The sequence below is a fragment of the Littorina saxatilis genome, linkage group LG3 (genome assembly GCF_037325665.1).
Source record: "Littorina saxatilis isolate snail1 linkage group LG3, US_GU_Lsax_2.0, whole genome shotgun sequence".
Lineage (NCBI taxonomy): Eukaryota > Metazoa > Mollusca > Gastropoda > Littorinimorpha > Littorinidae > Littorina > Littorina saxatilis.
The window spans coordinates 52,355,091-52,363,842 of NC_090247.1; positions in this window are offsets into that span (position 1 = coordinate 52,355,091).

Consider the following 8,752-nt stretch of genomic DNA (forward strand, 5'->3'; position numbering starts at 1 on the left):
AGCGCGATTACTTTCACTTTGGAACCTCTTTTCTCTCTCACGTGCATGCGTGCGTGCTTTTGCGTGTGTGTGTGTGTGTGTGTGTGTGTGTGTGTGTGTGTGTGTGTGTGTTTGTGCGTGTGTGTGTTTTTCAGTGTGTGTCTGTGTGAGTGTCCGTCTCTGCGGCTGTCTCTGTGTCTGTCTGTCTGTTTTTTGTTTGTTTTGTTCTTATCCTCGTGTACGCGCTGTGCAAGTAGGCTACATGTATGCGTTTTTGTTTGTATAGGGGTCCTCGCATGCGGGAATGCATTGTTTTGTGTGCTTTTTAGTTTTGTCCATATAGCCTATATCTGTGTTTTCATCTGCCCATCCGTCGCTTTGTTGGTGAATGCATCCAGGAGCACGTAGGCCTACTTAGGGAAATATGAAAAGTCTAAAATGCAGCCACAGAAGAGATAGGCAGATGCGAGATGGGATGGGACAATCAGTGTATTTAGGGTGAGACCTTCTGACCTAATAAACACGCCATCCTGACAGTCCACACGCTAATTACTGTTTGCATTTCTCTTCATTTGTGGTGCTCATCATCCTATCAAACAGTCCTGGTTGCCAGATTAGTCGACATTCACTTGACAATGGCTATGATTCCCATGAGAAAATCTCTTCTTTCTAAAATAAGAGAGAGAGAGAGAGAGTGAGTGAAGAGAGAGATAGAGAGAGAGAGAGACAGAGAGAGAGAAAGATAGTGTGTGTGTGTGTGTGTGTGTGTGTGTGTGTGTGTGTGTGTGTGTGTGTGTGTGTGTGCGTGTGTGTGTGTGTGTTCGGGGGGAGCTGGGGCGGGGGGTGGTCCGACTCACCATACGCCGATCTGTTTTAATAACGAACGACAAACCATCAATTATAGTCAGAAGAGATATCGTGCCACTAAACTGTTGGACACGTTTAAAAACACCCCAGCCATCAGTGTTGAACTTGATGCCGAGATAGCATATTAACTGTTCGATAAATTTAAATACCCTCTCGGGACACGAGCAGTCACCACTGGCACTAACGATAGCAGTAAACAGTCGATTGGCGAAAGCAAGTTACATAGCACACAGGAGGGAACTGACACACTTTTTTCTGGTTGCTGATTCAGAGTGTCTCGATCTTTCCGTCCGGCAAAAGCATATTTCCACTGCAATAAAAATATATTTAAAAAAAAAGTGACGCAGAAAGAAATAAGAAATGGGTTCCGATTTGGGCTGGAATGCAGGAACATCGAGCACTGAGTGAATGACTTTTAGAACTTTCAGATGGCACGGACGTTCAGGTATCATTTTTTAAGTTGAACCTTACATCTGTTTTCAAGCACTTGCCGCCAGGACCTGTAATCAACATGGTAGACTGCCATGAAACCGGTCAACTGAAGCCTGACATTGGATTGTGATTGTATCACCTTCGTTGAATTGAAATTATGACAGAGCCTCCAAGCAAAGGAAGTTTTACAGCTGCAAATGATAAAGTGATTTGTATGGAGAAAAAAGTTCAAAACATGTCTCGCGTTTCAAAAATCTTGAAGCCACTGTTGGTCTTCTTGTGGATATCAGGTTTCTACATCGTCCCAGTCAAGTCTTCCTCGAAATTACGACGCGCCGTCAAAATTATCTTGAACTTGATCTTTGTCTCTCTGAACATCGTATCATTAGCGTTCCTAACCCTGATGAACATTTCGTCTTTGTCGGTCAAGATCAACCAAGGTGAATCTTTCCTTGCCAGGCTGTACAGCACCACATACACACTAAGCGTTCTGTTCCTCGCCGTGGCCCTTCCTTTTACTTCCAGTAAGCATCTGAGAAGGCTCGTCTCCAGTTATGACCGCTTCCCCGAAGATGAAACCTTATCACACAAACAGTTTCGCTTCATGCAGGTGCTTTTTGCGTCAGGTTGTGTCTTTGCTTTCCTCGCCTCTGTTGGCGTGCCTGTTACCATCGGCGCCATTGGATGCGTCACCTGCAGCGTGGATGATTTCCATACAACGAGCGAGGGCTTTCTGACCCTGGCGACTGTGCTCGTTCGGCTCGCAGCTTTCTACAGCTTACTATCCATCTTCGCTTCATCCTTGGAGTTCTATGTTCTCTACTTGCTGCTGCATTTCCGCGCGAATAAGTTCGTCAAGGATGTCAGCTCCTACGATCCCATCGTGTTGGAAAGCAGCCCGGATCTCTTGGAGAAGCTTCGCCTCCGTCATGAAAGTCTCTGCCGACTCATCTCCGTAACGAGCGACGTGGTTGGTCACTTCATCGCCGTGGTGTACGCTGGGGGAATCCCTTGCTTCCTGTTCGTGATCCACGGGTTCGTGTACCGCAGCCTGGCGTGGGAGGAGTTCGTGCACATGGTGGCCTTCTTCGTGGAGTTGACCATCACCCTGTGCCTCGTCAGCGTCGTTGGCACCCTGCTCAACATCAAGGTAGGCCTGTTCGGGTTAGTTTTTTCTGGGTTTTGATACACATATTTGTTGACTTTGGTCGAAGGAGACACTTTTCATATGTTAGCACGTATCTGTACGAGGTAGTTTTTGTTTGTTTGTTTGTTTGTTTTTTCGCTTGTTGCTTAACAAACAAAGTAGTATTGCCGAACGGGCAAAAGGTTCGTTTCTCATATCCAGGAAATACCTTTTCAGGACTGAGTTAGATTAGTCGATGATGCAGGTGAAAATTACACTTTCTTGCCAATTTTGTAATTGTAAAACCACTAAATAAACGTTCCAAAGTCAGGAAAACGATTGTGAACGCCAAAATATAATTACTCGCGAAATTAACATAAAAACACTTAGTCTCATGTTCTACGCGTTCTACTTTTTTTCTGCGAACGTTTAATGCGCGACTTCTTCTTCTTCTTCTGCGTTCGTGGGCTGAAACTCCCACGTACACTCGTGTTTTTGCACGAGTGGATTTTTACTTGTATGACCGTTTTTACCCCGCCATTTAGGCAGCCATACGCCGCTTTCGGAGGAAGCATGCTGGGTATTTTCATGTTTCTATAACCCACCGAACTCTGACATGGATTACAGGATCTTTTCCGTGCGCACTTGGTCTTGTGCTTGCGTGTACACACGAAGGGGGATAAGCCACTAGCAGGTCTGCACATAAGTTGACCTGGGAGATCGTAAACATCTCTACACTTAACCCACCAGGCGGCCACGGCCGGGATTCGAACTCACGACCTTCCGGTTAAGAGGCCGACGTCTTATCACCCCGCCACAGCGTCCGTCAAATGCGCGACTAACGAGTGAAATTTACTGGTGACTAAAAATACCACTTTGCGATAAAGGGGATTTTAGATATAATTTGAGAAGGTAATTATTTTGATTATGCGCTGTATGGTCATGACTCATGGGCAAAGCGAAGGCCTGCTTTGAAAATGTCTTCCCACTTTGCGAGTTCGAAAGCTAAAATTTGGTCATAGCTGATTGTGGTGTACGTGTTTGTAACGATGGGTTGTCCTTTTAAACGTGATCTGCCCTGGCGTCATTTTCAGAAGCCAAACTGGACGAATTTCGGAATGTTTAGGTAACCAAGAATGGTGGAATTTCAAGAGATTGAGATTGTGTAAAATGAATGCTCAGTGCTTCTCTCATTTTCCTGACACAACCTCATCCACCCCCACCACCCACCACCCCCCCCCCCCCCCCCCCCCCCTCATCCCTGCGGGCTCATTGCGAGTGAGAGGTTTCGCAAATTCTTGGCGATTTCACAATACCGTTCTGTTTTTGAGGCATCACAGTCATCACACTATGTGATTGAAGCCACACATCGGGTCTACTTAGAAGCCTAAACGACTCGCAAATGGGGCGTTATCGTTTTGTTTATTCAAAGCCGTTTTCTGTATTTGAGCGGAAATGTGTTATCTCTCACTCCAATCATCACCACCTAGTACGCGTTGTTTGATATATTCTCCACTTCTGACAGACCTGCATTTTAGCTTGATTGTTGATTACACAAAGTCGAACAAAAAAGAGAAACAAATAAAAACTCAAAGAGAGTGTTTGAGAGAGAGAGAGCGACAACGTCAGCGTTCTTGTGGCAATCGTCAAAGCCGGTGTAACACGAAATTTTTACTCCACGAAAAATTTACTCCGGAGTAAATATTTCGTACGAAATTATTACTCCGAGTACACTTTTCGTACGAGAAAAGAACTCCCCAAGGCACGAAAAAATTACTCCCTGCACGAAATTTTTACTCCCCATTTTTTTTACTTCCAGTAAAAATCTCGTACGCAAAAATGGGATGCGGGCGAAGGGATAATGCCAATAAGTGATCTCGCGCAAACGAATGTCGCGCTACCCTCCTTCCACCCCTTCCACCACCAAGACTAACAGGGGACAACGGAGTAAAGATTTCGTACACCTTGCATGGGAAGTTAAATTGCTCGTGTTGGGGTGAAGTAATTTATTCGTTATTTATTCGTCAGGGGAGTAACATTTTTGTACGAAATTTTTACTCGGAACTCACCTGTCTTGGGGAGTAATTTTCTCGTGCAATGGGGGAGTGCTTTTTTCGTAAAGGGAGTCACTTTTTCGTACGAAATGTTTACTGTGGAGTAAAAATCTCGTGGGAGTAATTTTCTCGTGTTACACCGGTGCGAGCCACTCCCCAGGTTTTCCGTTGGATCGTGTTGAGACTGAAGATACCGCACTTCTAAATACCTTCATAAACCTGAAACGACTAGGTGATAATAAATCAAACAAAGTTTTCGCAGCGCTTTTGCGTTTACTGTGGAGTCATTCTTGCATTTGGAACTTTACAAAGACCCTCTTTTTTTTTCGTGCGAAGAAGTCTCACTCCAAGATGTTAGCCAAGAGCAAGCCTTGATTTTCAAACTTAAAATCTTCACAAGTAACAGCAAGGTGATGTGAAGTAAACCGCGTATATTTTACAGCGCTGTGTTCTTCTTGTAGAGCCATTCCGAGATTATCGCAGGAGGAACTGAACAAAGGCCCTCTTTGCCTTTGGGAAGATACCTCACAACAAGACACAACAAAGAAATTGTACATCTGGATGCCGCAAAGAAATCTTGCCATACACAAACTTCGCATTTCAAATGATTCATTCCAAGGCGCAAAGGGAAGAAAACAGACCGAGCACTGATGTTTGTCCTCACCAAGATGTTGGGTCTGAAGGAAGAAGCGAGTGCAAGAAAACGGTCTACTGCACTTGATTTGTTTAGTTTCACAACGCTTTTGGGTCCAATGGAAGAAGCGAGTGGAAGAAAAGAGGGCTACTGCAGTTGACTTGATTATATTCACAAAGCTTTTGGATCCGAAGGAAGAAGCGAGTGCAAGAAAAGCGGGCTACTGCACTTGATTTCAAGTGCTTACATTCACAACGCTTTTGGGTCCGAAAGAAGAAACAAGTGGAAGATAAGTGGGCCACTTCAGTTGCTTCAGAACTGCATGTAAGTCACCATGACTGTGTATCGACTATCTGACACACTCAAACCGGTACTCGTGCTACTGCAGATGGCCGGCTTGTACGCACAGCCTATCAAATCCAACAGAAGAACGAAGAAGGTTGGAAAAATATTCATCAACGTTCTTACGATCAGTCTTCTGGTGTTCTCTTTGTTGATCGTCTGCCTGGACCAGTTTTGTCATCTTTTGAGCGACTGGAGGCAGGGCCAACACTTCCTCGTCGCCCTCTACGGCTTGACAGTTCAGTTGTCCACTCTCTACGCCAGCGTGGCAGCCTTCGCCGTGACCCCTAGACGCTTCAGAAAGCTCTTCGTCAAGCTAGACGAGTATTACGAGCGCTACGACAAGAGTCGAGACCTGGTGAAGCTTCGTCGTCTGTTCACCTTGAGCTTCATCCTGATTTCCCTGACTCTCGTTCCGGCGGATTTCATCCAGGACATTTTCCTTGTGGATATATATAGTGACAGCAACTCGTCAGAACCGTTGCCTTGGCCTGTAGTGAACGAGCCCTGGGTCAAGCTCATGTCCAAGGGCTACTCCGAACTGCCGCTGTCCTTCCTGACAGCGCAGTACGGCCTCGTCTTCTACCTCATGCACTCCAACGCAAAGCATCTGGTCAAGGACCTCACGTCCTTGGACGCCAAGGTTCTACAAGCCTTTCCTCCTCTCCTGGAAGACTTTAGATTGCGTCACGAGGCTCTATGCAAATTGATCGCCAAATCCAACGCGGTGATTGGTCACTTCGTGGCCATCATTTACGTGGGAGGCATCCCGTGCTTGCTGTTCATGCTGCACGGGTTTGTGTACGGCAGTGTCAAGCTGAATGAGTTCAAGCAGATGGCGCTGGAGTTTGCCCACATCACGACTCTCATGGTCTTCGTTACCATGTCTGGCATAGCTCTCAACAGGAAGGTATGCGTGATCATAAAGTGTTTGTTGTTGTGTATTTAGATAGAGGGGACGAGCGCTGTGGTTATGGTAGTGGTGGTGGGTTAGCTTTTAGTTAGTTGGTATGTTAGTTAGTGAATGAGTGAGTGAGTGTGTGAGAGAGGTGATCATGCAAGCGGGCAGGCTTGGATGATCAGTGGACAGATGCGAAGGGAGATATTGTGTTGTTGTTGTTGTTGTTGTTGTTGTTGTTGTTGTTGTTGTTGTTGTTGTTGTGGTGGTGGTGGTGGTGGTGGTGGGGGGGAGATTTTGGTCGTCGTCGTCATTTTGTTTGTTTGTTAGATGACTCGGAACTGTGGTTAATACCCTTTCTGTGCTGTTTTGACTCCGATAGTGGTAGACAATTAATTAAATATGATAACTTTCCATAATTGTGATGTGATCTTTATTTTCTTTCAACAAATGTAATACAGTCCTTTTTTCTTTTTGAACGGGTGTTATGAAATATGTACCACTGTACAAATCAAGTATTTTTTTTACGTGACAATGTTGGTTGAAGAACCAAAAATTGTAGTAAATTATCGATCGAAATCAAAGCCAAAACAGAATTGCGATTCGTTGAGTCATTATTGGTATTTGTCTTTTTCTGCGCTGTTTTTGTGTTGGTGAGTATCGATTTCTTTTGTTTTTCAAATTTGTTTTCACCCACCGTCATCTTCTTGCTTAGATATCAATGATTGATCTCCATCACGACTATTCCATTATTCTTTCTGTTAAAAGCAAAATTAAAACACTGTCCTGTATCTCCATGGAAACAGCTAGGGGTGTTCCTATCGATCACGTAATGTGAAAATTTGTCAGTGAAAGTAGTGCTTTTCCCTAGACGTCAGTCTCTAGTTCCCTTTGCGGACGGTGCATTAACACTGTTTGTTTTGTTAAATGGGGTGTTGGCAAAAACAGATTACAAATAGTCAGTTATTGCACATTGTTGTTTTTTTTTCTTCTTTTTTATTGCACGACTGATTCCAATAAATAAATAAGCCCAGACCACCGTACAATTGGTTGATGTTTTTTGAAAATACATATACTGCGCAAAATTATACCAAAAAAATAATACATTTTGATTTGTTTTTATAAGAGCTGAAGAGATTATAATACTCCAAAGCTGCATCAGCAGATCAATGTATCTAGCGGGTCCACTACAGTGATTTACTGCGGAACTGTTCCACTTTATCAACATTGATTATTTACCCCCTGCAAACTTTATTTAACATCGTTTAATTTGCGACAGACAAGTGACAGTTTAGTGGGGAAAACATGTATGGAGAGATGTCATTATTGCAACCAGAAAATGTGTGTCCATGATGAAACAGAAAACGCAGCGCACGCAGCACTGTGATAATTATGTTTGTTTGGGCTGAAAGGTAGGTCCTGCTGCCATGACGCACGCTCTCTGTGTAATATTGTGTTGGATGAAAACAATCTGCACTACATCCTCAAACCCATTTTGAACATCAGCCACTAATCTCTGACCTGATCGCGAGGCTGACTTTAAATATATACGATACCGATATATGCACAGCCGGCTGGTGACCTTACGAGTAATTGTCTAATTGCTACTGAGTCCCAGACACACTTCGTTCTCGAAATTAGTTGTCATTTAAAAAAAAAAAATTTTTTTATAGGAGCATAGGAAGTGAAAGCCTTAAGAAATTGCGACGTCTTCTTCTCGGACTTTGCTTCGCATTCAGAGAGTTAACTTTGGAAGAGAGGGTCAAGAATGAGAGATGTCTTGTTCTGTTTAGTCGTTGTCGTTGCCACTGCATGTGCACTGTGTCTTTAATTGGACGTTTGATCATCCGAAAGTTGCTAGGACCAGTTTAACACTGTGATTGTTTTTTTTCTGAATGAAGTCCAAACGTGGTGCTGCATGACGTGAACAAGATGTTATTCCATTGAATCAAGGTGCAGTAATAAAAGGAAAAATCAATAAGGACACGCTCTTAGAGAACGCGTATATAACGTGACACAAGTGACGTGATTGTCTTATGAGTTATCGCTGAAGAAATCAAGATTTGAAGTACAAAATGTGAAAGTGATGAAGTTTTAGAACTTTCCTTTTACAGTGATAGCCCTTATAGTAAATAGTTTTAAGCATGGGAGTTACCATGTGAACTGAAAAAGGAAACACACTTGCAACGGTCTCGGATAGCATTACAATGCTGAAGAGACAATAAACAATAATAACACACTATCGCTGAAGAGACAATAAACAATAATAACACACTATCGCTGAAGAGACGATAAACAATAATAACAAACTATCGCTGAAGAGACAATAAACAATAATAACACACTATCGCTGAAGAGACAATAAACAATAATAACACACTATCGCTGAAGAGACAATAAACAATAATAACACACTATCG